The following is a 27,500-nucleotide window of genomic DNA, read 5'->3' on the forward strand; positions in this document are numbered from 1 at the left end:
CTCCTCCTCCTCCTCACCCTCCTCCTCCTCCTTGCCCTTCTCCACCTCCTTTTCCTCCTCCTCCTCGCCCTCCTCCTCTTCCTCCTCCTCCTCCTTTTCCTCCTCTTCCTCCTCCTCCTCTTTTTCCTCCTCGCCCTCCTCCTCCTTCTCCTTGCCCTCCTCCTCCTTCCTCCTCCTCCTCCTTCGCCTTCTCCTCCTCACCCTCCTCCTCTTCATCCTACTCCTCCTCCTTCTGGCCCCTCGTCATCCTTCTTCTTCTCCCTCTGGTTCCTCTGGGTCTCTTTGGTGTCACACACGAATACATATGTGTAGACGCACATACTTATATGTCTGTACACATAAACAAAGAACACACACGCACACACACACACACACACACACACACACACACACACACACACACACACACACACACACACACACACACACACACACACACACACACACACACACACACACACACACACACACACACTACGGCGGTCCGGGTTCGAATCCCGCCCAGGGCTGAAATAATTTCAGTATCGCTGCGCTGCGGGTTGTTGCTCCAACTCTCGTGGGCGGGGAGTTGGGTGTGTGTGTGTGTGCGTGTAAGGTCACATTATTACCCATAGATCGGTCATATATGAGCTCTGAGCTCTCTTTCGGGAGAGAAATAGCTGTCGATCACGAGTCCAACACGTGATCCAAAGACCATGGTGAATCACACACACACACACACACACACACACACACACACACACACACACACACACACACACACACACACACACACACACAATGCAGAAACCAAAGACACAGCGCCTGCAATGGCCCGCGTTCAGAACCGGAGCCAGAAGACACGTCTCGCTCGGAATTGTCTTGTGTACCTCGTAAGGCAAGAGGACCAATAGGCGGGAAGGAAATACGACCAAACTTTCGTTATAAAAACGGTTAGAAATTCAAACGCAGAATGTTCTGGCAGCTTCTTTCGGGTCTTGGTGGGAGCGGAGGGGGTGGGGGGAGGGGGGTTGGTCAGAGGAGGGGAGGAGGTGGAAGGGGAGGGGGAGGGGGAGGGGTTGATGTGGCAGAGTGTGTAACCGCTACAAGGCCCGGAATCTCTTGAGGAACGTTAGTTGTATACTCGTAAACGCTTATGCGCTCTGAAAAAGATAGGGTCACTGAAAACAACCATTATTTTTTTTCTATTTTTTTTTTTTTAATTTTGAGTGATCTCAAAATTGGATAGCAAGTGAACCCCTTACGTTCCGGGTGGTACTGGTCCCTTTTGAAATGAGTGCCGCCAGGCGATTTTATTCACCTCAGTGGCAAGTCACAGTACCCAAGGCGTCACACCCTATTTCGAGTACCACTTCCATACCGGGTGGAACTTTTCCTTCGGATGCTGATGCCGTCAGGCGATTTTATTCATGTCCGTGGGACCTCGTTCTCAGGAGCGAAGAGGGCCTGCTTGAGACGATGTCTTTGAGACCAAAAGAGATTCTAAGGAGACACGAAGGACCAGGGAGACTTTGTCTCTCCGAGGTGGTGGAGGGAGGGAGGGGGGAGGGAGGTAGGGGGGAGGTAGAGGGGGAGCCATTCCACTAGAATTTGGAAGAGCTATTCCCCCCTTCACGCCTCCCCCCAGGGTAAGAATAAAGCTCACCCCCTCCCCATCCCGACAACCAGGCAAGACCCGCTCAAGGGTGTTCTTGGGTTGCGTGCGGGTAATGAATTCTGGGCGAATAACGTTTTTCGTTCGCTTTGGGAGAAGGGGTGGGGGGGCTAGGGAGGGGAGGAAAGAGGGAGGGAGCGGGGGGGGATGGAGAAAGCGCCCGGCGGAAGAGGAAAGTGCCAAACGTTTATTGAAAAAGTTACTTTACAGCCAAGGGGGTAAAATTGAGTAAACATCGATTCCCCCAAATCTGCGAAGGTTTCATCCTCGTAAGTATTCTTTTTTTTTTCTTTTTTTTTTTAAATTCTTTGTGCTTCTCGCTTACGCCGTTGGCAATCACCTCGCTCTCCCCCTTCCTCATCTCCCCCCTCCCCCAGTGTTCCCCCTCGACTGGGGGAGGACTCTTGACCTGAAGTGGGACCTTTGGGAGCTACGGGGTTCCTTAATGACCCCGTCTATCCTCATAAAATGTCACCCACGATGCCCCCCTACTCCCCCCCCCCCACTCGAGCCAAGTATGACGCAACGGACAGTCTCGGCCAATCAGCGCACGCATGGAGTTCACGATCCAGGAGCCCGACCCAATCAGGTCAAAGGACTTCGTGGAAGGCTGTGGGATCACCCAATCACTTCAAAGTAGTTTTTCTGCGCTTTTTAACGTTCAATCTGTTTCTGGCAGCCTTCGTCATCCGTGTCCGGACTCTTGAAGGCCTCGGAAGACTCCGCGAAGAAAGAGCCTCGAAAGACTCCGCGAAGAAAGGACCTCGGAAGACTCCGCGAAGAAAGAACCTCGGAAGACTTCGCGAAGAAAGAGCCTCGGAAGACTCCGCGAAGAAAAAGCCTCGGAAGACTCCGCGAAGAAAAAGCCTCGGAAGACTTCGCGAAGAAAAAGCCTCGGAAGACTCCGAGAAGAAAGAGCCTCGGAAGACTCCGCGAAGAAAGAGCCTCGGAAGACTCCGCGAAGAAAGAACCTCCGAACCCGGAAGTATCTTCGAGAGGCGGGGCGGGGGTTGGGGGAGGGAGCTACTCCCCCGGACGAAGCCCAAGGTTAGACTTAGTTTCCAGAAAGTGGTAGTGGTAGTTGTATTGGCGGTGGTGGTAGCGGTAGTGGTGGTGGCAGCGGTGGTAGTGGTGATAGTGGTAGTAGTACTAGTAGTGGTAGAGGTAGTGGTGGTAGTGGTAGTGGTAGTGGTAGTGGTGGTAGTGGTGGTAGTGGTGATGGTGGTAGTGGTAGTAGTGGTGATGGTGGTAGTGATGGTAGTGGTGGTGGTAATGTAGTGATGGTGGTAGTGGTGGTAGTGGGGTCGGTGGTAGTGGCGGTGGTGGTAGTGGTGGTGGTAGTGGTATTTGTATTGGCGGTGGTGGTAGCGGTAGTGGTGGTGGCAGGGGTGCTAGTGGTGATAGTGGTAGTGGTGGTAGTGGTAGTGGTAGTAGTGGTAGTGGTAGTAGTGGTGGTGGCGGTGGTGGTAGTGGTGGTAGTGGTGGTGGTAGTGGTAGTTGTATTGGCGGTGGTGGTAGCGGTAGTGGTGGTGGCAGCGGTGGTAGTGGTGATAGTGGTAGTAGTAGTGGTGGTAGTGGTAGTGGTGGTAGCGGTAGTGGTGGTAGTGGTAGTAGTGGTGGTGGTGGTAGTGGTGGTAGTGGTGATGGTGGTAGTGGTAGTGGTGGTAGTGGTGGTAGTGGTAGTGGTGGTAGTGGGGTTGGTGGTAGTGGTGGTAGTGGTAGTGGTGATGGTGGTAGCGGTGGTAGTGATGGTGGAAGCGGTGGTAGTGGTGGATGTGGTAGTGGTGGTGGTAGTGGTGGTAGAGGTGGTGGTAGTGATGGTGGTGGTAGTGGTAGTGATGGTAGAGGTGGTGGTAGTGATGGTGGTGGTAGAGGTGGTGGTAGTGATGGTAGTGGTAGTGATGGTGGTGGTAGTGATGGTGGTGGTAGAGATGGTGGTATAGATGGTGGCAAGGGTGATGACGGTGGCTGTGATGGAGATTTTTTTTGTGATAATTTTAATTCTGGTGATGATCGAGCTATCAGATATGGTGGTAACATTAGTAGTGGTGATATGTATGCGTGTGTGTATGTCAGCATAATCGTACATGCATGTGTATATGCACAATTGGGAGAGGAACTTATGATCTTATCTGGTGTTTCCCATTTTATGATGGTGGCGGAATTTAGTAAAAAAAAAAAAAATTTTTTTTTGATGTTTTAACTGTTTCTTGGGTTCCTCTGTGACTCCACATCTTCGGGGCGACATTGCCCCCCCCCCCCAAAAAAAAAGGAAGAACCGATTATAGTTGACGAAGTACTCAATCTCTACATTTGCGACCTCAATTGCTATTTCCTCCTCCCGGTATTCGAATCACCTCTAAATTAAAACACGTTTGAACACGTTTGAACACGTTTGAACGCGACTACGTGTGACCAAAGCGGAGGCGTTTCATTTCGAATTTGCACAGAAGTCGCAGAAAGAAAGAAAGAAAGAAAGAAAGAAAGAAAGAAAGAAAAAGTGTCCCCACACCTGAGTCTGACGTATTTGGCCACCGACCACGAGAGCCGTTTTCTCTTCGGCGAGTGTTTCTCTTCATTTCGTACACTTTCAGAAGAGCTATGACTACGTAATGTGTCGAGTGATCGGTTCCACATAGGTTCGCGTTTCTCGTCCTTTTACGCGCGATGTGCCGAGTGGCAGGCTGGTTTCGGTCCTATTTCACACGACGAGGGTTTAGGTTCGAGTCCTTCAGCTCCCGATAATTTGTCTTGGAAGTCCTAGGACTTAGGGCAAAGGTGGTGATCATATGATGATATAGCTGCTCAAGTCAATTTGGCTGAAATATCATAGAGACCAAAGCTTAAGTTACCATTTGGAAAAAAAAAAAAAAAAAAAAAAAAAAAAAATATATATATATATATATATATATATATATATATATATATATATATATATATATATATATATATATATATAATTACGATGAAACATGAATACAAAATTTCCTTATAAGGAAGTGAAGCCTTTTGGTACACAGGTAGACAGATGGAAAGATAGATGGAGATATGGGTGGATAGATGAATAGATGGATGGATAGATAGGTAGAATGTACATTTATAGATGGATGGATAGATAGAATGTATATGGATAGATGGATCGATAGATAGAATGTACATAGATGTATGGATTGATATAATGTACACAGATGGATGGATAGATAGAATGTACTTATATGTATGGATTGATAGAATGTACACACAGATGGATGGATAGATAGAATGTATATAGATAGATGGATGAATAGATAGAATGTACATAGAATGATAGATAGATGGATGGATACGTACATATATACATGCATACATACACACATACATGAATACGTACATATATACATGCATGCATACATAGATACATACATACATGCATACATACACACATACATACACAGATACATAAATACGTACATAAATACGTACATATATACATAAATACGTGCATACATACAGTAATTTCTCTACAAGTGAAATTAATTTTGGTCAGAAAATTGCACTTACGCAACGACAGCACCGAGATATACATTCGGCTAAGAGAGTACGTGTATGTGCGATGAGCCAAGGGTCAGGTACCAATGTCCTCGGCCGGGGGTGCGTCGCGGGGTCCTTAATTTAGGACTATGGGGCCATGTAATGGGGATTCGGAGCCGGAATGCACTCCCTCCCCTCCCACCCCCTCTTTTGCCCCCTCCCCCCGCCCCCCGTCCCACCTGGGGGGGATGGGGGGGGGGGTGGCGGTGCCGAGTGGGGAATATCTGGAAAATTGCAACCGTGGTTTCGACAGTGTAAAGAGCCTCCATTACCGGGTGATACTTTGCTTCATACTTTGTCTGTCGCCAGGTGATTTAAATTACCTCCGTGGCAAAAGGGGTCGAAGCCCCCACTCCCGACTGGCGCCTTCCATACCGCGTGCTCATTTTCCTTCTCATTATTTTTTGCCGCCAGGTGATTTATATCCCTCCCATGGCTTCCCTTCCCAACCATCTCCCCTGAAGGTTATTTTAGTCCTTCTCCGTCTACGGACACAACCTTACGAACTTCGTCGTCCGCACGCTGAAGACGCTCTCGCCCTTTATCTTGGTTAATACTAAACGATGTCATTCAATCAATGACAGCTTCTTGGTCACGTGACATTGTTCTGGTCTGGATGGACGGACGGACGGACGGATGGAAGGACTGACAGACTGACTGACGGACTGACTGACTGACTGACTGACTGACGGGCTGACTGACGAACTGACTGACTGACGGGAACAGAATAAAAATTAAGTTTAGAAAAAGAAAAGTCACGGGGGTTGGGGGTTGGGAAGAGGTGAAATTTTGGAGTTGGGGGGGGGGTCCCCCAAGGGAGGAGTGGTGGAGGTAGGTGGGGAGGGGGTTAAGCCGAGGATGCATGGACCATACTAGGTACTACCCATCTCCCCTTCCCCGTCCCTATCCCCGGTACGCTTGTTGGACAATCGAACCTGACCCACTCTCTTCCTAAACCATGGGAATAAAAGCTCTTGTTGTCGTTGTTGTTGCTGTTGTTGTTGTTGCTGTTGTTGTTGTTGTTGTCTAGTCTCCTCTTGGTATAAGATCTCCGTGGACGACATCGAAGGCTCTTTTGGGACAATGTCTCCTCCTGGTTCACAGAGACGTACAGGATCAAATGTCTGTAAAAGCTCATAGGTGGTCGGCCTGGGCGGGAATAGAATCGTCAACTGAATCTGTTCCGTCGGAGAACGAAGACCCCTCCCTCCACCCTCCCACCTCCTTCCTCTTCTTCTGTGTGTGTGTGTGTGTGTGTGTGTGTGTGTGTGTATGCGTACACGTATGTGTGTGTGTGTACGTATGTGTGTATGTGTGTGTGCACGTATGTGTGTATGTATGTGTACGTGTACGTGTGTAAATTTATGTGCATATACGTATGTGTTCATGCATGTGCCTGTGCGTGCACGTGTGTGTATTCACTTGGTGTATGTGTGTGTGCACGTATGTGTGTATGTATGTGTACGTGTACGTGTGTGAATTTATACCCGTGTGCGTGTATGTGCATATACGTATGTGTTCATGCATGTGCCTGTGCGTGCACGTGTGTGTGTACGTATGTGTGTGTGCATGTATGTGTGTATGTGTGTGTACGTGTTCATGTGTGAATTTATACCCGTGTGCGTGTATGTGCATATACGTGTGTTCATGCATGCGCCTGTATTTGTGTGTATGCCTACACATTTATCGTTGTTCTTCTATTTTTTTTTCTTTAAGAAAACTTTGTTCTTCAAGAAATTTTATTCGTGAAATAAATCCTCCCTCCCCGGAGTTAGTGTCTTCCTCTCTCATGGCCAAGCATTTCTAATCACTTCCTTGCTCGCCACTCGAGAGAGAAGACTTACATGCGTGGTGCCCCGTCTTTCTGCCATGTCTTATGTAATATGTATTATAGTTGAATTTGTTCCAGGTAACTCCATTTATAGCTTTGTTTGTTTTGTTCTCAGAACGCACAGAACACACACGAACGAAAAGCTCAACGATTGTCATGTATAATTCATTATGATGTGAACTGACTTATGCCGCATTATTTATACACTTTTTCACAAATTTTGGAAAAATGTCTGGGTTGTGCTTACATTGTAGCGATAATGCTTTCCCTTTTTTTTTGTCGATTTATTATGATTCTAGCCTACCGTCACTTTTCTACCGCTACGCTCAGCTCGGCAGCTGTGGCTGTTGCCCCTTGCCCCTTGCGCCCCCCTGCCCCCCTTGCCCCCCTTGCCCCCTGCCCTCCTTGCCCCCCTGCCCTTGCCCCCCTGCCCCCCTGAAATAGAAATAAACTTCAGGAACTATACGCGGCTTTATGCTCCTTTATATGAACGAACGCACTTACGCGCGTCAGTCTGCCTAATAAGTTTCCGATCATATGCGTGCATCCACCATGGTCTTGGATCACGTGTTGGACTCGTGATCGACAGTTATTAACCTCCCGGATGAGAGCTCAGAGCTCGTATGACCGATCTATGGGTAATACTGTGACCTTACACGCACACACACACACACACCCAACTCCCCGCCCACGAGAGTTGGAGTAACAACCCGCAGCGCAGCGATACTGAAATTATTTCAGTCCTTTGCATGTGCGTGTGTATGTGTGTGCGTGTCTTTGAATGTGTAAAAGCGATATTTTGACAATGGTCGTCAAAAGAGAGATAAAGAGAAAGAGAGATTGAGTGAGTGAGAGAGAGAGAGAGAGAGAGAGAGAGAGAGAGAGAGAGAGAGAGAGAGAGGCGTACACACACACGCACGCACACACACACACACACACACACACACACACACACACACACACACACACACACACACACACACACACACACACACCCACACACACACGGCTCGGTGGCGGATTGGTAAAGCACTGGCCTCACAAGCCAGAGAACCGGGGTTCGATTCCCCGGCCGGGCGGAGATAAGTTGGGTTTGTCTCCTTTCACGTGTAGCCCCTGTTCACCTAGCAGTGAGTAGGTACGGGACGTTAGTCAAGGAGTTGTGACCTTGCTGTCCCGGTGTGTGATGTGTGAGTGGTCTCAGACCTACCCAGAGATCGGAAAATAATGAGCTCTAAGCTCACTGCCGTAGGGTGGTGTCTGGCTGTCTCGACAGAGACTGCAGCAGATCCGAGGTGAATACACACACACACACACACACACACACACACACACACACACACACACACACACACACACACACACACACACACACACACACACACACACACACACACAAGCAGTATTTACTGACACGTGTAACTTCATAAGCAGACAGTAGCGTGTACGTGAGCGAGTTCGATTCCAAACGAGGACATCAGTGTTGCTGGGACTGTAGACGGGGCCGGGTGGAGGAAGAGGTGGCGGGGGAGGGGAGGGGGAGGGGGGAGAGATTCGTTCTCTCGGCTGCTCGAGGTGGATATGAGAGTCACAGTCGTAACAACGTCGGATGTGGTGTTGGTGCCGCATCCAGATCCACCATCACCAGCGGAAACACTAAGAACAACAACAACGACAACGATAACAACGACGACGACGACAACAAAAACAATAACAACAACAATAACGACGACGACAACAACGATAACGACAAGAACGACGACAGCAACAACGACAATGACAACGGCGATGACAACAACAACAACAGCAACAACAACAGCAGCAGCAGCAGCAGCAGCAGCAACAACAAGAACAACAACAATAACAACAACAACAACAACAACAACATTTCTACGATCATTTCCACCTCCACCTCCACAGCCACGCAACACCAACCGGGGTGGGGATGGGGGGGGGGCAAAGAGTCCCCCCTCCCCTCCCTCTCCCCCTCCCCCATAACGATGACGAATCCAGCAAAACCAGCAGCAGCAGACGTCATCATTTCGTTCCATACCTCCTTCCATTCCAACTGCCGTCAGACGATTTTATTAAGATCCTTGAAACACCCCCTCCCCCCTCCCCTCCCCCCTCGTAGCGAAAGGGGTGAAGGGGTGGGGGTTCGAACGGGGGAACTGATTCACTTGATCATTCGAAACGTCTCCCGTGTTACGAGCGAGCTCACGTACGACTCGTAAAGCTTCGAAACGGTTTCGGGTCGAGGGGACTCCAAGCGTTGGTAATGCTCCGCGCGGATATTTGCCACTGACGCGCTATAAGGTGCCGGGCGCGTAAGGTTTACGACATCTTCGTGTGTGCATAGCTGTGTATTTCTACATGGGTACATGTACACATGTATATACATATATATGTATATATATATATATATATATATATATATATATATATATATATATATATATATATCTACATTTTTATCAACCACAATGCACTTTAATTCTAAGTCATCAACATCGGAAATACCGTGGAGGCGCATGCAGAAAATAAAACGTGGTACGGTCCGAGGACTCGAACCAAGTCCAGCACGTAACAAGTGCTAGTAGTGACTTGACCACTACACCATCAAGCACGTAACAAGTTATATATATATATATACATACATATATATATATATATATATATATATATATATATACATATATGTATATATACATATACATATATATATATATACATGTACAATACTGAATGGGTCAGTGAACAGATATATATTTTTATCAGCCACAATTCACTTTAATTCTAAGCCATCAACATCGAGAGACTCGAGGAGGCCAATATACAGAAAATGAAACATTGCACAGCCAAGGACTCGAACCTGGGCTAGCACGGAACAAGTGGTAGTGACATATATATATATATATATATATATATATATATATATATATATATATGTATATATATACATATGTATATATGTATATATATATATATTATGTTGAAATATGTATGACAAAATGAGTGGAAAGGGTGGTGAGGTACACGCCAAAAAACCATAGGAGTTTTATTACTAACGTTTCGTCCTTAAAGGGCTTCCTCTAAGTATGATACTCTGAGGAAGTCCTTTAAGGACGAAACGTTAGTAATAAAACTCCTACGGTTTTTTGACGTTTACCTCACCACCCTTTCAACTCGATATATATATATATATATATATATATATATATATATATATATATATATATGTATATATGTATATATATATACAGTATATATATATATATATATATATATATATATATATACATATATGTATTTATATATGTATATATATATATATATACATATATGTATATATATATATATATTTATTTATATAACTTGTTACGTGCTAGCGGAGATTCGAGTCCTTAGTTGTACCACGTATCAATTTCTGCATGTAATCCTCCTCGAGTTTCTCGATGTTGATTGTATCTAGTGTTAATAGGTATCTCAGGCGAGGTTAGTGAACGTTCCCACTAGCGCGTCATTGATGCAAAACTAGAAATATTTCTTACTCGGTCCCTTCACCACTAACATGACCTGACTCGTCCTGACATCACCTGACCTGAACTAGCATGGAATCCCCGTGACATGGGATGACCTAACATGGAATGGCCTAACATGAAATAACCTGACCTGGCATTAGTTGACATGACCTGACAACCTGTCCTGACCTTCCCGGGCAACCAGAACGCCATACCATCGCCCGGGAAGTGGGAAGGGGGAGGAGGAGGGGCAGGGGTAAGGGGAGGGGGAGGGGAAAGGGTGGAGGATCCTGGGGGAGAAGGGACCCGCTGGGAAGAAAATCTGTTCTTGCGTTACCGGCCCGGTCAGTGTTTTTATCCTTATTTTTTTATTTTTCTATTTTTTATTTTTTATTTATATACATTTTTTTTTAGCACAGCAGTTGATGAATAAGTTTACGGTTGTATATTGCCAGCAAACACGGGTCAACTCCGGTTATATGGGATGCCGGATTTCAAATGGGATTCTGTAGGGTCGGGATAAGTATTATGTTTTTTTTTTTTTTTTTTTTTTTTTAAGGGTACAACAGTGAAGCACAGCAGGCACCAAAAGCCTGTCCCCAAGGACGCCATCACTGTCCTTATTCTGTTCCGCATCACGTGACTCTTCCTTTTATCCTTCCTGGCGCCAAAGGGTTTCATTCATCTTTGTGGCGCCAACATCCCCGTTGGCGACAGAGTGTCTGGCTTCTGTCTCAACGATCCCCTTCAGTACCAAGAGTAAGGTCACTCTACTCCTGATCATGACTCTCGACAGACAATTCTATTCAGTTAAGAGCAAACCCCGGCAAACGAGGAGATTGACAACTGACTTGTTGAACCCCACGAGGGTCACGGTCGGTGCTTGCCTTTTATTCTTGGAGCCATCAGACGATTTTATTCAGTTTTGTGGGAAAGGGCGAACGAGCATTCGGGCGCCAGGAATTTGGTTTTGGTTTTCACACGGGGATCTCATTCAGCTTACAGAAAGAGATTCTCTCTCTCTCTATCTATCTATCTATCTATCTCTCTATCTATCTATCTCTCTCCTCTCTCTCTCTTCTCTCTCTATCTCCCCTCTCTCTCTTTATTTCCCTCTTTCTCTCCCTCTCTCTCTCTCTCTCTCTCTCTCTCTCTCTCTCTCTCTCTCTCTCTCTCCCTCTCTCTCTCTCTCTCTCTCTCTCTCTCTCTCTCTCTCTCTATCTATCTATCTATCTATCTAGCTATCCCTCTCCCTCTCTCTCTCTTTCTCTCTCTCCTTCTCTTCCTTTCTCTCTCTCTCTCTCTCTCTCTCTCTTCTCTCTTTCCTCCCCTCTCTCGATTAAAGACTTTGCCGAACTTCCCCAACCGAGGGCAAAAATCCCCTTGCAAGTTCGTAAAGAGGGGCGCCCCCCTCCCCCCCTCTTCCCAAATACATCAGTCCCCTGCCAAATACTTTGGATTAGGAAGGTCCCCTGTCCCTCGCCCCTTGCCCTTCGCCCCCTCGCCCCTCTCACCTCGCCCCTCTCCCCTCGCCCCTCGCCCCCCGGCCCTATTCCCCCCGCCTCCTTCCCCCACCTCCATGTAGCCAAAGCAAATAGTAATAACCGGACATTTTTCTAACTCGCCCATTTCCCTCTGATCATATTCCCCCCCTCCCCCCCGGGAGGGAACGGTGCCCTTTCCTCCCCCCTCCTTTCCCCCTCCTCCCATCTTCCCCCCTCCCCCTCTCCCCCCTCTCCTGGTCTTGAGATTTCTGTTTGTGTCTTCGTATTCATTAATGCTTCGACTCTTCAAGACGGCGAAGTCCAAGTGGTTCTGTCTCATGGTCTTGCTCATCGGCACGAGGAATTTCATTCAGGAGGTGGGAGGAAGTGGGAGGGGGTGGAGGGGGGCGAGAGGAAGGAGTCTGAAATTGTCCTCCATAGATCGGGACCCCCTTTTCAGGAAAGGGCCCCCCCCCCACACACACTCTTCCTCATCCCCTAGTTCGCGAAGTCGCCGGTTCCTTCAACAGAGGAGGAAAAGGGGGTGGAGGAGGAGAAGAAAGAGGATGAGGAGGAGGAAGAGAAGGAGAAGGAGAAAGAAAAGAAGGAAGAGGAGAAGGAAGATGAGGAGGAGAAGGAGGATGAGAAGAAAAAGGAGGAGGAGGAGGAGGGGAGGAGGAGGAAAAAGGAAGGAGGAGGAGGAGGAAGGGAGGAGGAGGAGGAGGAGGCGAGGAGTAGGAATGAGACGAGGAGGAGGAGGAGGAGGAAGAGAAGAAGGAGAAGGAGGAGGAAGAGAAGGTGGAGAAGGAGGAGGAGTAGAAGTAGAAGGAAGAGGAGGAGGAGGAGGAGGAAGAGGAGGAGGATAAGGAAGAGGAGGAGGAGGAGAATGAAGAGGAAGAGGAGAAAGAGGAGGAGAAGGAAGAGGAGGAGGAGGGAGAGCCCATGAATCGCAGAACCGACTTGAAGGGGGTCTAAACTCTTCCTCCCCCCACCCCCGGCTCCTCTTCTCCCGCCCCCTCCCCGCGCCCCCCGAAACTCCCGAAAAAGCAAAGAGTGTTTTTTCGCATCGCCACGCCAGTGTGTACACGGCAGAGGTAATATACGAGGCTTGGAGGATGGCCAGGTGGGGGGTGGGGAGAGGAGGGGGGATAAAGGGGGGAGAATAGAGAGAGGGCATAGAGAGTGTAGGGGGGCAGAGGGGAGAGAGCATAAAGAGTGTAGGGAGAAGAGCGGGGAGAGAGAGCATAGAGAGTGTAGGGGTAAGAGGGGAAGAGAGAGCATAAAGAGTGTAGGGGGACAGAGGGAGAGAGAGAGAGAGAGAGAGAGAGAGAGAGAGAGAGAGAGAGAGAGAGAGAGCTTAGAGTGTAGGGGGCAGAGGGGAGAGAGAGAGAGAGAGAGAGAGAGAGAGAGAGAGAGAGTGTAGGGGCATAGGGGGAGAGAGAGAGAGAGCATAGAGAGTGTAGGGAGAAGAGAGGGATGGATAGAGGAATAAAAGGAGAGAAAGGGATAGAGAGAAAAGGAGAAAGAGAGAGAAGGAGAGAGAAGAAGGGAGAGAGGAGGAAGATGAAGGGAAGGAGAGGAGTGAGGAAGTTTGATGTGGAGGAAGAAGAGAGGAAGAAGAGAGGCCGAAAGAGGAAGAGAGAGAAAGAGAGAAAAGAAGAGAAAGAAGGGAGAGAGGAGGAAGATGGAGGGAGGGAGGGAGAGGAGGGAGAAAGTTTGATGTGGAGGAAGGAAGAGAGGAAGAAGAGAGGCTGAAAGAGGAAGAGAGAGAAGGGAGAAGGAGAAGCGGGTTAATGGAATAAACAAGTTAGAGGAAGAGAGTTAATCTTGTAAAATTAACTGGGAGACATAAAGTTTGAGAAAATGTCTGCGAGAAGAGGGACAAAACTAAATTTGAAGTAAAAAGAGAGAGAGAGAGGGGAGGAAAAGGAAAGAGAAAATGAGAGAGAGGGAGAGGCAGGGGGGAGAGAGGAAGAGGAAGAGAGACAGAGAGAGAGAGAGAGAGAGAGAGAGAGAGAGATGGACTGAGAGATAGATAGATAGATAGAGAGAGAGAGAGAGAGAGAGAGAGAGAGAGAGAGAGAGATAGATAGATAGAGAGAGAGAGAGGGGGGAGCGAGAAAGAGAGAGAGCGAGAGGGAGAGCGAGAGAGAATACGAGAGAGAGAGAGAGAAAAAACAAGAGAGAGAGAGAGAGAGAGAAAGAGAAAGAAAGAAGGAGCGAGAGAGAAAGAAAGAGAGAAAAAAAGAGAGAGAGAGAGAGAGAGAGAGCGAAAGAGAGTGAGTGAGTGAGTGAGTGACTTAGTGAGAGTGTGCAGGAGAGCGAGAGAGATAAAGGAGGAATGAACGAGGAGAGAAAATTGAGATCTTTTCTTAAAAAAACATTTGAATAAGAGAGTAGGAATAAAGAATCGTTGACTTATTAACTCTCTGTTATCGTTATCTCTGGTACAAAGCGAGATGAGCTCCTATGATAAGGTGGAGAAATATCAGGAACATCAGCCACATCAGTAATATCAGTAGTATCAGCAATATCAGCAGTATCAGCAATATCAGCAACATCAGCAATATCAATATCAGTAATATCAGCAATATCAGCAGTATCAACAGTATCAGCAGTATCAGCAGTATCAGGAATATCAGTAGTATCAGCAATATCAGGAACATCAGCAACATCATCAACATCAGCAACATCAGCATTATCAGCAGTATCAGCAACATCAGCAACATTAGTAATATCAACAACATCAGCAATATCAGGAATATCAGCAACATCAACAGTATCAGCAGTATCAGCAACATCAGCAACATTAGTAATATCAACAACATCAGCAATATCAGGAATATCAGCAACATCAGCAACATCAGCAGTATCAGCAACATCAGCAACATTATATATATCAACAACATCAGCAATATCAGCAACATCAACAGTATCAGGAATATCAGCAGTATCAGCAATATCAGCAACATCATCAACATCAGCAACATCAGCAACATCAGCAACATCAGCAACATCAGCAGTATCAGCAACATCAGCAACATCAGTAATATCAACAACATCAGCAATATCAGCAGTATCAACAGTATCAGCAACATCAGTCGCGGGCATTGAAGCAAAATTGAAAGCGAACTATCGATCATCTTTTGCCGAAGGTAAAAACACTTTCGAATCGAAATAAAATTCTGCATTCACAGTGTTTTCAGTATATCCCGTTGTGATAGACATCCTAATGGGACATACTCTTGTTTATATCCAGTTAAAGGACAAACACAATATGCACTGTGATTGCTTTTTTATACGATTCCGAAATGACAAACAGACGAAAAAAAAATACAAAAAGGTGGACGGTGGTAAGTAGGGAGAGAAAATAGATGACGATTCTCGGGACGCGGATGAGAGAGAAGTCAATGGGAGACAATCTTTAGACGTCTTTTTCTCCCTTCCTCCCCCCCCCACCTCTATCCCCCGCCCCCCTTTTTCTCTTCTACGTTCTATCTATCCCTCCCCCCTAGTACCCCCCTAGTTCCCTCCTTCTCCCCCCCTCCCCCCGCCCTGGTGGAAAAAGTTTCTTCAGGTGTCTCTGGCTGACGAAGAGACATCGCGCGCGCACACACACACACACACACACACACACACACACACACACACACACACACACACACACACACACACACACACACACACACACACACACACACACACACACACACACACACACACACACACACACACACACACACACACACACACACACAAACAGTTATAGATCTCACCCACACGCGAAGTGCCTCCGAGATGTGTGGATAGATGGATAGATTGGGCGGGTAGATGAGGTGGGTGGAAGGATGGATGGGTGTGGAGGAGGGTGGGAGAGTGGATAGATGTGTGTGGGAGAGGGTAGGTGAGTGGATGAGAGGATAGATGGAGTGGGTGGGTGAGAGGATAGATGCTTGGGAGAGTAAGTGGATGGATAGGTGTGTGGATAAGTGGGTGGAGAAATGTATGTGTGGATAGATCGATGGATGAATAGTTGAATGATGGTAATAAGGAGCTTACGCTAAGAAGCACTGAGTACCTGCGGCCGAAGCCGTCACCTTTGCCCTATTATGCGCTTGGACCCTTGGGGGGGGGGCAGGTAACAAGTGGTCACTGCTGGGAATTGGAGAGTGCGGGATTTGAACCGTTAACTAAACGACTCCGAGGCCAGCACACTGCCGACTACGCCAAATATCTAAATCGTCTATAAATCACATAATTCTTTGTATGAGTAATGTGATTATTGCCAGTCAATTTGTTCTCCTTTTTGTAGTTTCTGTTAAAAGATGGAACTACGAAAAAGTAAATAATAAATGTTACTGAAAGCTAGAGACTGACTGACAATAACTACATTCTTACAATCAGCTGCTTTGCTTTGGATGTACTGTGTCTTGCTGCATTGCTTCTGACCCAGGGCAGTGGGCGAGATACAGGGATGACCCGTCATCCAGGAGGAGCTAAGATGAGGGGGGAGGAAGGATGGTGGATGAAAGTGGAATGGGAGGGGGTTAGTAGATACGTGCCTTTGATTTGGCTACCTCTCTTATAAGGGGGAAAAAAGCTCTTGGTATATTGATAGATGATAGTTTCCATGTCTTGGCTAGGCTACCCCACCCACCCATATATAAGGGGGAAAATGGAATTTTGGTATGATTATAGTCTTATGTGCAGAAGAAATCACTTGAACGCGTGATTATAATTATGCAGAAAAACCACAAGGAAAATAACAGAAAGGAGACCGAGCGCTTTCGTCTATTCAGACATTTTCAAGGTCTGAATAGACGAAAGCGCTCGGTCTCATTTCTGTTATTTTCCTAGTGGTTTTTCTGCATAGCCGTATGTATGTAAAGCTGATTTAAAGATTCCTTTCTCTGAAGAATGAAATACAACGAAATATCTTGGTCGGTGTTCCTAGTTGATCTGCAATCGGGGCCAAAAACTAGTTGTTAATTGACTGTCAACTCTCTCGACAGGCCCAAATGGTGTGTCGTTTTGACCAATCACGCTTGACCTCATCTGACCGAGGCTCGGTGGAGGGGAGGTGGGGGGAGTGGGAGGTGGGGATTTTTTTTCCCGATTCTGCGTGGGTTTCAGTCCATGGTTGTCTTTGTGTATTTTCACCCACTAGGCCCTGAGTTACGTGGGTACGTGCAGAAAGTTATATTAGGCAGGTTGATAGGTAGATTGGATAGATAGGTAAGTGCGTGCATCAGAATGTATAGGTAGGTACGCAGGCAGACAGGAAGGTAGACAGGTAGAGAGGTAGGCAGGATACTTGACAGTCAGACAGGCTGACAAACGGCTAGGCATTTAAACAGGCAGCCCATTAAGGGAGGAAAACAGGCAGACAGGGAGTCAGACAGGCGTTTTAGACAGGCAGACATTAAGGTAGGAAAACAGGCAGACAGGCATTAAGACAGGCATTTAGACAGGTAGACAGGCATTTAGACAGGCAGACAGGCATTTAGGTAGGGAGACAGACATTTAGACAGGCACACATTAAGGGAGGAAAACAGGCATTTTAGACAGGCAGACAGACATTTAGACAGGCAGAAATTAAGGCAAGAAAACAGACAGACAGGGAATCAGGCAGGCATTTAGACAGGCAGGTAGGCATTTAGACAGGCAGGGAAAAGACAGACAAGCCCCATCTCATGCAGGTTGTCAACTATCCACTTGTCAGAAGAGGTTGGTTGGTTGGTGGCTGGCTGGTATGCAAAAAGGTGTCGACGCGTGTCGGGTGAGGGTGGAGAGGTCACTAATATATTATGGATGACCTTTCACATTGTTCTCGGCCGCTATAATAACATAAATGGCAAAAAGAGCTCAGGATTCCAGCTCTCGCCTCCTCTCTCTTCCGTTCTCTCTTTAGCTGTCCCTCTCTTCGACTATTCTCCCCTTCCACTTCATCCAGTATTGCTCTCTTACTTCTCTCCCCTTCTCTCTCTCTCACCCCCCACTCTCTCTCTTCTCTCTCTCTCTCTCTCTCTCTCTCTCTCACTCTCACTCTGTGTGTATATGTGTGTGTGTGTATGTTTGTTTGTGTGTGTGTGTGTGTGTGTGTGTGTGTGTGTGTGTGTGTGTGTGTGTGTGTGTCTGTCTCACTCTTTTTATCCCTCGACCCTCCTCTCCCTCTCTCTTTCGCTCTTTATTCTCCCTCTCACAAACATACACGTAACATGTATATACATATTATGTACGCCCACACAATGAGAGGTATGTGAGAACGTGTGTGAACACACACACACACACACACACACACACACACACACACACACACACACACACACACACACACACACACACACACACACACACACACACACACACACACACACACACACACACACACACACACACACGCGCGCGCGCGCGCACGCACATCGTGGCGCAGTGGTTAGAGTTCTCGGCTGCCACTAAAGGCGGTCCGGGTACAGATCCCGCCCAGGGCTGAAATAATATCAGTATCGCTAAACTGCGAGTCGTTACTCCAACTCTTGTGGGCGGGGAGTTGGTTGTGTGTGTGCGTGTAAGGTCACAGCATTACCCATAGATCGGTCATATATGAGCTCTGAGCTCTCTTCCGGGAGGGAAATAGTTGTCGATCACGAGTCCAAGACGTGATCCAAGACCATGGTGAATCATACACACACACACACACACACACACACACACACACACACACACACACACACACACACACACACACACACACACACACACACACACACACACACACACACACACACACACACACACACACACACACACACACACACACACACACACACACACACACACACACACACACACACACACACACACACACACACACACACACACACACACACACACACACACACACACACACACACACACACACACACACACACACAAACAGTTATAGATTCTCACACACACGTAATCCTCCTCGGTCAACCAAAATAGTCTTGTCAAACTTGTCGAAACATTTCGCTCTGGTAGGTGCGTAGATATGTGTCTGGGGTCTTTTCTCCATAGCCAAGAGCAGCAGCTGGGAGAAAATGATGGGACTTTATGACAAGACTTTTTGGTCCTAAAACCGGACATTCGCGTCCCCTCTTCCTTCTCCCCCCTCCTCTCCCCCTCCTCCCCCCTCCCTACTCCTTTTCACTCCCCCCCTTTCATAACACACACTCCTCCGGGACATATATATACTCCCCGAGCGAGGTCACGGCGGGGTCAAGATGAGGTCACGGGTCAGCTGACGCAGACGATGTTCATTAAGTAGAGCGTGGAGGCCAGGTCGGCCGTGCACAGACAGACAGACAGAGAGACAGACAGACAGACAGGCACTGAAAGAGAGATACTCTTTCAGGAGTGCTGACAGTCAAATATGCAGAGAGAGAGAGAGAGAGAGAGAGAGAGAGAGAGAGAGAGAGAGAGAGAGAGAGTGAGAGAGGGAGGAGGGAAACACTGATACATATCTACGCCTGTCATTGTTTACTTATTGCCTATGGTGGAGCACCACTCACCAACCCCAGCGCCACTATGCTCAGAACTATCACTTCCACCACCATCAGAACCAAAACCATCGTCACAGATATAACCACCACAGCTACAAACATCACCTCCTCCTCCTCCTCCTCCTCCTCCTCCTCTTCCTCCTCCTCCTCCTCCTCCCTCTCCTCCTCCTCCTCCTCCTCCTCCTACTCCTCCTCCATAACATTATAAGAAGAATTACAAAGTGATCTGAACACTTTATGAGAATAAGCAAAAAATTCCCAGATGTGTTTCAGTAAAGATAAATGTAAAGTATTTCATATTGGTAATGGTAACGCCCAAGCCAGCTACATTATGAATGGTGTACAACGGAGGAGTGTAGAACAAGAGATAGACCTTGTTGTTGTGATCTGGAATGATCTCAAACCAAGTAAATGGTGCTCGGAGGTCATTAGAACCGCAAATAAATTCATTGGATTTATAGGTGGAGCTCTTGAGTTTAGAACCGAAGAAATTGTTCTTAATCTTTACAATGCCCTAGTCAGACCTAACCTAGAATGCTGTGTACAGTGCTAGTCTTCATATTACAGGAAGGGTATACAGAAGGTTGAAAGAGTGCAGCGTAGAGTAACAAAGTTCATTCCTGGGTTGCGGAACAAACCGTTTCTCCCTCCTCTATTGCCTCTTCCTCCTTTCGCGTATATGATTTATCTTTCCCATATTTCACGTTCCCCTACTCCCATTCCCTGTGCATACTCCCATTCCCACTTCCTCTCCCCTTCCCCCACTCCCTGTGCGCGCGCGCCTCTCCCCCCCTCCTCCTTCCTCTCCCCCCTGATCCCCATCCCCCAGTCCCAGTGTTCACGGTAAATACGAGAAATAAAATAATTTCGTGTATTTGGCAAACCTTTTTTTGGGGGGAAAACGAGATCCTGTTTTACCGGATTATTTCGCTTTTCGCTGCAATTCTATTCAACCCATTGGATCTATCAGCTTCGCTCAATCGTGACGTGCTCATGGGGCGTGATCTGGGACCTTCTCCCCCCCGGGGGGGAGGAGGAGAGAGGAGGGGAGCTCAAGGAAAGGAGGGGAGGGCATCTGTTTATTATCATTTCCTTGATTCTCGTTTATTATTAGTTATATGTCAATTTATTATTATTTGAATAGAATCGCCAGTGACGGCGATGTCAATCAAATAATTCCGACAGTCGTCCCCGGACTCGAACCGAGGCTTGCGGAGAAGCAAAGCCGATGCTCTACCAACTGAACCACCGAGACTCTAGAAGGTGCTCAAGGAAAGGAGGGGAGGGCATGGAAAGGGAGTAGGGGATAGGGGGGGTGAGGGGAAGGTAGGTCAAGGCGAAGGAATGGAGGGGAGAGGAGAGGAGGGTAAGGAGTAGAAAGGGGATGTAGAGGAGTGGAAAGGAGAGGAAGGAAAGGGAAGAGAGGAGGAAGGACGGGGAAAGAGGAAAATGGGGACAGGAGGGCAACGGGGATGAGAGGAAGAAGAATAGGGAAGAGAAAGGAAGGAAAAGGAAGAGGGTCGAAGAAAGGAAAGGTGGGACGAGAAGAGAGAGGGAGATTAGAAGAGAGGAAGAAAGAGGAAGGGAGAGGCAAGGGAAGGGAGAGAAGAGGGAAAGGGAGGGAGAAGAGGGGGAAGTGAATAAAAAGGAGGCAGAAGATTGGAAAAGGAATGAAGGGGAAGGGTGTGAATGGGAGGGAAGGGGAGGGTGCAGAGGAGGGAAGAGGAGGGAAAGAGCAATTAAGAGGAGGAAAAAATCAGAGAAGAGGTGGGGCGGAGCTGGAAGGGGGAGGGGAAGAGCGAGACCCGCGGGAAGGCATGGAAAGAGGAAGAGAGGAAGAAAGGAGGAGGGTAAGAACGCTGTTGGGGTGTTGGGGAGGAGTGGAGGAGAATAGGAACTTTTGGGGGAGGGAGGAGGGAGATTTTTTTTTTTTTTTTTTTTTTTTTTTTACAAAATTCGCTCTTCATGAAGACGTCACTGATGAAAATACTAAGATGACGATCAAGGAGTCCCAGTGAATGATAGAGTTTACTTGTCATGAAATGCTACCGCAGCGTCCCAGTGAGTGACAGAAACTGTGAAATCTTGCGGACATTCAAAAATGACCCACAGCGTCTCGAATCTGCCTAACCACTAAATCTGGATAATTAATCATCTTCTAGTTTCCTCATAGCTTAGGTTTAATTGTTGAGTCGTTTGTATTTTTTCTATATACACAATCAAAATTATTTCTTTTACATAGATATGGTAGGACAGGAGAAATGGAAAGAAAGGATAATTATTTCTCTTAGATGGAGAAATGGTTGGACAGGAAAAATGGGAAAAAAAGGATAATTATTTCTCTTAGATGGAGAAATGGTAGGACAGAAAAAACGGGAAGAAAGGATAATTATTTCTTAGATGGAGAAATGGTAGCACAGGAAAAACGGGAAGAAATGATAATTATTTCTCTTACATGGAGAAATGGTAGGACAGGAAATACCCCCCCCCCCAAAAAAAAAAAAGAAAGGATATATAGATTGGCCTAAGATTCTGATAATGATGTCGAGATGGGTCAGGTTGAAACGTCTTAAATGGCACAATTCTTCCAAAGTCTATAGGCGATGTACACTAGGAGAAAATAACTCTGGTTGATCAATTTATCTATTTGTTTATCAATTAATTGAGTAACCAATAAATTTAACTATTTATTTGTGCATTTGGTAATTAATTTATTGACTAATTTAATTACTAATCTGTTTATTATCTATTTATTTATCTATGTATTATTGATTTCTTTGTTCATCTATTTACTTATTTATTTATTTATTCATTTATTTATTTATTTATTTAATTATAGTTTATTCATCTACCTATTTGTTTATTTATCTATTTATCAATCTACTCATGTATCTACTTACATACTTATCTATTTAACTATTTATTAATTTACTTATTCATTCATTTATCAAATAATCTATTTATCCATTAATTATCATCATCATCTTTATGAGCCTAAGTCCTTCTTCATCGAGCCAGCGAATCGAAATAATGTCTTAGTCCTCAAAAGGAACGTAAGTGGTTGGTTTCCTTGGCTGAATAAAATCATTAGACGGCAGTAGACAATCTGCAAGGAGGATTACCGCCATCTACGAATTCACATCGAGTCAGTGAATAAAATCACCTGACGGCAACCATAATAAGTCGCACTAGCGAGCAACGAAACCAAGATAGAATGACTCAAGAGAGTGAGTCAATGAGTCAGTAAATGAGTCAGTGAACGAGTGAGTGGGGAATGATCGAGAGAAAGGTGCGCTTAAATTGGCCTTGAGCAGACCTGGATAAAAGGGAACCCCCCCTCACGCCCCTCTCACGCCTCCTCCTCATGCCCTCCCTCACGCCCCCCCTTATGCCCTTCTTCACTCCTCACGCCCCCTCACCCCCTCACGCCCCCTCACCCCCTCACGTCCATCTCATCCCCTAACGCTCCCCTCACGCCCCACCTCACCCCCTCACGCCCCCCTCACCCCCTCACGCCCCCCTCATGCCCCCTCACGCCCCCCTCATGCCCCCTCACGCCCCACCTCACCCCCTCACGCCCACCTCACCCCCTCACGCCCACCTCACCCCCTCACGCCCACCTCACCCCCTCACGCCCACCTCACCCACCTCACGCCCCCCGTCTCCTCAGACAGCTGGAGCAGTGGCAGGATACAGCTGCACTGCAACTGAGGGAAATGCAGTGATTTTCACTGCAACTGAGGAGACCCAGTAGCATTCTCTCCCCGTTATTCCACTTCCCCTTTCTTATTCCTCCCTCATTCCCGTCTCCTTCCTTATTCTCCTCTTCTCCTTCCCTCCCCTCCTCTTTTCTTCACTCCTCTCCCCTCTCCTTCCCTTCACTCCTCTTCTCCTTCCTTCCCCTCCTCTTTTCTTCCCTCATCTTCCTTCTCCTTCCCTCCTCTCCACTCCGCTCCATTCTCCTTTTCTTTCCTACCCTCATCTCCCCTCTGTTTCCCTCCTCTCCTCTTCTCCTTCCCTCCCCTCCTTTTCTCTTCCATCCTCTCCCCTTTCCTTCCCTCCTCTCCTCTCTCCTTCTCTACTCTCCCCTCTCCTTCCCTCCACTACCCTTTTCTTCCCTCCTCTCCCATCTCCTTCCCTCCTCTCCCCTCCACTCCATTCCCCTTTCCTTTACCTCCCCCCTCTCCCCTCTTCTTCCCTCCTCTCCCCTCTCCTTCCTTCCCCTCCCCTTTCCTCCCCTACCCTCCCCATTTCTTCCCTTCATTTCTCTTCACTACACTTCATTTTATTAAACATTTTCTCTTCATTTCATTCTAATCCGTTCCATATCACTTCGCTCACGCTTTCCCTTCATCCACACCCCCCCTCCACCCCCCACACCCTGGCCCTTCGATCGCTTCTCTCAAGTGGACATAGAGTATACCTTATGGGCTCCTGTTTACGCTACAAAGGTCCTCTACAAAGGCCTTCATCGTCAACTCAGCCCCCGTCCCCTCTTTCCCCCCTTTCCTCCCATTCCCCCTTTCCCCCTTTCTCCCCTTTCCCCCCTTTCCCCCTTTCCCCCCTTTCCCCCTTTCCCCCTTTCCCCCTTTCCCTCTTTCCTCCTTTCCCCTTTCCCCCTCTTTCCCCGTCCCCCTTCCCCCTTTCCCCCTTTCCCTCTTTCCCCCTTTCCCCTTTCCCACCTTTCCCCTTCCCCCTTTCCCCTTGGTGGGGAGGGGAAGGGTGGTCCTGCAGGGGGTCATTCAGGGTATTTCTAAACTGGCGACGACGCTTTACTGCAGACGTTGTTCTGATCAGAGCCAAGCGACTTTATTCGCCTGAAAGCAGTGACGTCATGTGGAGGAGACGAAGTGAAAATCAAGTCCAGAATGTCTTCGATTTTTTTTTTTTCTTGATCCAAAAATTTGGATTTCCAAATTCAAGGACTCCAAGATTCCAATCTCATCCTGACAGGGAGTTATGGAGTCCCCGGAACTGGGTGGGGATGGGGGGAGGGAGTGAAGAAAAGGGGAGTCGTCAGACAGAGGGAGAGGCCATGGAAGAGGTCAAAGACGAGAGAGAGAGAGAGAGAGAGAGAGAGAGAGAGAGAGAGAGAGAGAGAGAGAGAGAGAGAGAGAGAGATAGAGATAGAGATAGAGAGAGAGAGAGAGAGCGGGGAAGGAGGAAGAAAAGACAGGTGCGTGCTTGTAATTCGCTATGGTCTTGGACCACGTGTTGGACTCGTGATCGACAGCTATTATCCTTCCGGAAGAGAGCTCAGAGCTCATACTGTATATGACCGATCTATGGGTAATGCTGTGACCTCACACGCACACATACCCTAACTCCTCAGCCTCGAGAGTTGGAGTGTGTGTGTGTGTGTGTGTGTGTGTGTGTGTGTGTTTGTGTGATTCTTCATGGTCTTGGATCACGTGTTGGACTCGTGATCGACAACTATTTCCCTCCAGGAAGAGAGCTCAGAGCTCATATATGACCGATCTATGGGTAATGCTGTGACCTTACACGCACACACACACACAACTCCCCGCCTACGAAAGTTGGAGTAACGACTCGCAGCGCAGCGATACTGAAATTACTTCAGCTCTGAGCGGAATTCGAACTCGGGCCACCGTAGTGGCAGCCGTGAACGCTACCACTGCGCCGTCAAGTGTGTGTGTGTGTGTGTGTGTGTGTGTGTGTGTGTGTGTGTGTGTGTGTGTGTGTGTGTGTGTGTGTGTGCGTGTGTGTATGTGTATGTGTAGCTTACGTCATGTCATATTTCAGTTAAAGGATTTTTATTGTTGAGGGGAGTTTGCTTTTCATTGAAAACATCTCGATTTATGAATTGTTATTTTGCGAAACTGTTTCATAGATAAGATTCGAAATATATTGATATAACCTCTCGTTTGATGCTGCAGGAATTATCACCAGTCACATAAAAAATTCTCTCTTCTCTTCTCTTCTCTCTCTTCTCTCTCTTCTCTTCTCTTCTCTTCTCTTCTCTCTCTTCTCTCTCTTCTCTTCTCTTCTCTTCTCTCTCTTCTCTTCTCTCTTTTTCTCATTTTCTCTCTTTTATAGCTTTTTCTCTTTTCTCTCATTTTCTCTCTTTTCTATCTCTTTTTCTCTCTCCTTTCTCCCTTGATGGGTCATAACCAATCACGTGATTCGTCGTCGCTTCCTCGCGGTCATTTTACCTCTTCACGTCGTCCCATGAACCGACCCGGGGCCCCAGGGATGTTGTCATCCATCCTATTAGTCCAAGGGAGATCTGAACTCGATCCCCATGTCTACAGAACTAAGGCTCTGACGAGACTAACCATTAATTCAGTAGCGCACTCCGAGCCGGTACTCCAACTATAGTGGGCAGGGAGTTGTGTGTGTGTGTGTGTAAGGTCGCAGCATTACTAATCGACAGGGCTATATACAGGCTCTGAGCTCTTACCTGGGATGGTAATAGCTGTCGATCAAGCGTCCAACACGTGATCCAAGACTGTGGTTTGGAGAAGGGGAGGGAACCTTTTTTATTCTTTGCGAGTGGGAGGAGGACATTTGACGTCGTGTACATGTACATAAGAGTCCTACGATCACGTGTTGGACTCGTGATCGAGAACTGTGTCCCTCCCGGAAGAGAGCTCAGAGCTCGTATGACCGATCTATGGGTGATGCTATGACCCTACACGCACACACAACTCCCCGTCCACGAGAGTTGGAGTAACCACTCGAAGCGCAGCGATACTGAAATTATTTCAGTCATGGGCGGGATTCGAACCCGGACCGCCGTAGTGACAGTCGGGGACTCTACCAACCGCGCCACCGCGGGTATGTGTGTATACGCAGCTTTGCAAGTTCGTATCTGATGGAACTCGCCTTTGATGTCATTCCTCTCCTGAATTTTGAACTATTTCATGGGGGGGGGGGGAAAGCAGAGGTCTGTCCCCCCCCCCCCCCCCGGGAATGGACCTATGTTGACCTGGAATAAAACAGAAAAAACAAACAAATAAATAGCGCTGATGATGAAGTCAGCTATTGTTGCCGCTAGATGTCGCGCGGGTCGGCAATCCTCCTTCACCTCCTCCTCCTCCTCCTCCTCCTCCCCCTCCTCCTCCCCTTTGTTTACATTTGACGTCATCACGCGAGCCGGGTCAGGTCAGGTCGTGTGAAAGCTCGATCAGAGGAATGTCATCCAGTTGTGTCAGAGGTTAGACGGTCGGGGAGCAGGTCAGGCTGGGTCAACTTGTGATGCAAAAGGTGACGTTCACGCCGAGACGACCTGTGAACGTGTCAGGTCAGCTTGGGTCACGGTGAGGTGCCCCAAAAGAATCTTATGGAAACCAGGTCAAACGCATTGCGTTAATTAATTTTTTCTTAACCTTGCTTTATCGTTAACCCCTGATAAAGTGAGATAACAAATACCAGCGCAGCCCGAGTTCGAACCCCGCTCATGACTTCAAAGTCTCACTGACATTGCAAGCCTTTACTGTATCCCTTGAGCAATGTTATATAGTTGGAGTGTAAGGTCATAACACTGTTCATAGGTCAGTCTATATAGTATGACCTCAGAGTTCTCTAATGGAAAATTAAATGCTGAAATTAAAAAAACATGCTGGAGGGCAATAATTTTTGAAGTTAAAATCCTGTGTATTACGAGACTTGATTCACATACATTTTAGATTAGTATACAATGCCCAAGGAAAGGATCGCTAGCGAGAATTTTACAAAAGAAGAAAGCTGAGCCACCAACGCCAGAGGACACCTCCCGAAGCCAATGCCACCACCTTTACCCTACGTGTTAGGATAGCCAGGCCTAGTGACAGCCCCCGGTAGCATCCCCTGGTGACTTCGGAAACCTTCTTGGGAGAGACGGAGGCGTTCTGGCTCTGTCTAGGGCCTTAGACGACGACACCTACCCCGCCTCCT

At 47.4% G+C, this 27,500-nt stretch overlaps 1 pseudogene; it reads right to left on the reverse strand.

Moving 5' to 3' along the window:
• Positions 1-27,500, reverse strand: part of LOC143029540 (uncharacterized) — a 35,530-nt pseudogene that overhangs the window by 90 nt on the left and 7,940 nt on the right.

This window comes from Oratosquilla oratoria, chromosome 1 (assembly GCF_046742065.1).
Source record: "Oratosquilla oratoria isolate Oo_2021 chromosome 1, ASM4674206v1, whole genome shotgun sequence".
Lineage (NCBI taxonomy): Eukaryota > Metazoa > Arthropoda > Malacostraca > Stomatopoda > Squillidae > Oratosquilla > Oratosquilla oratoria.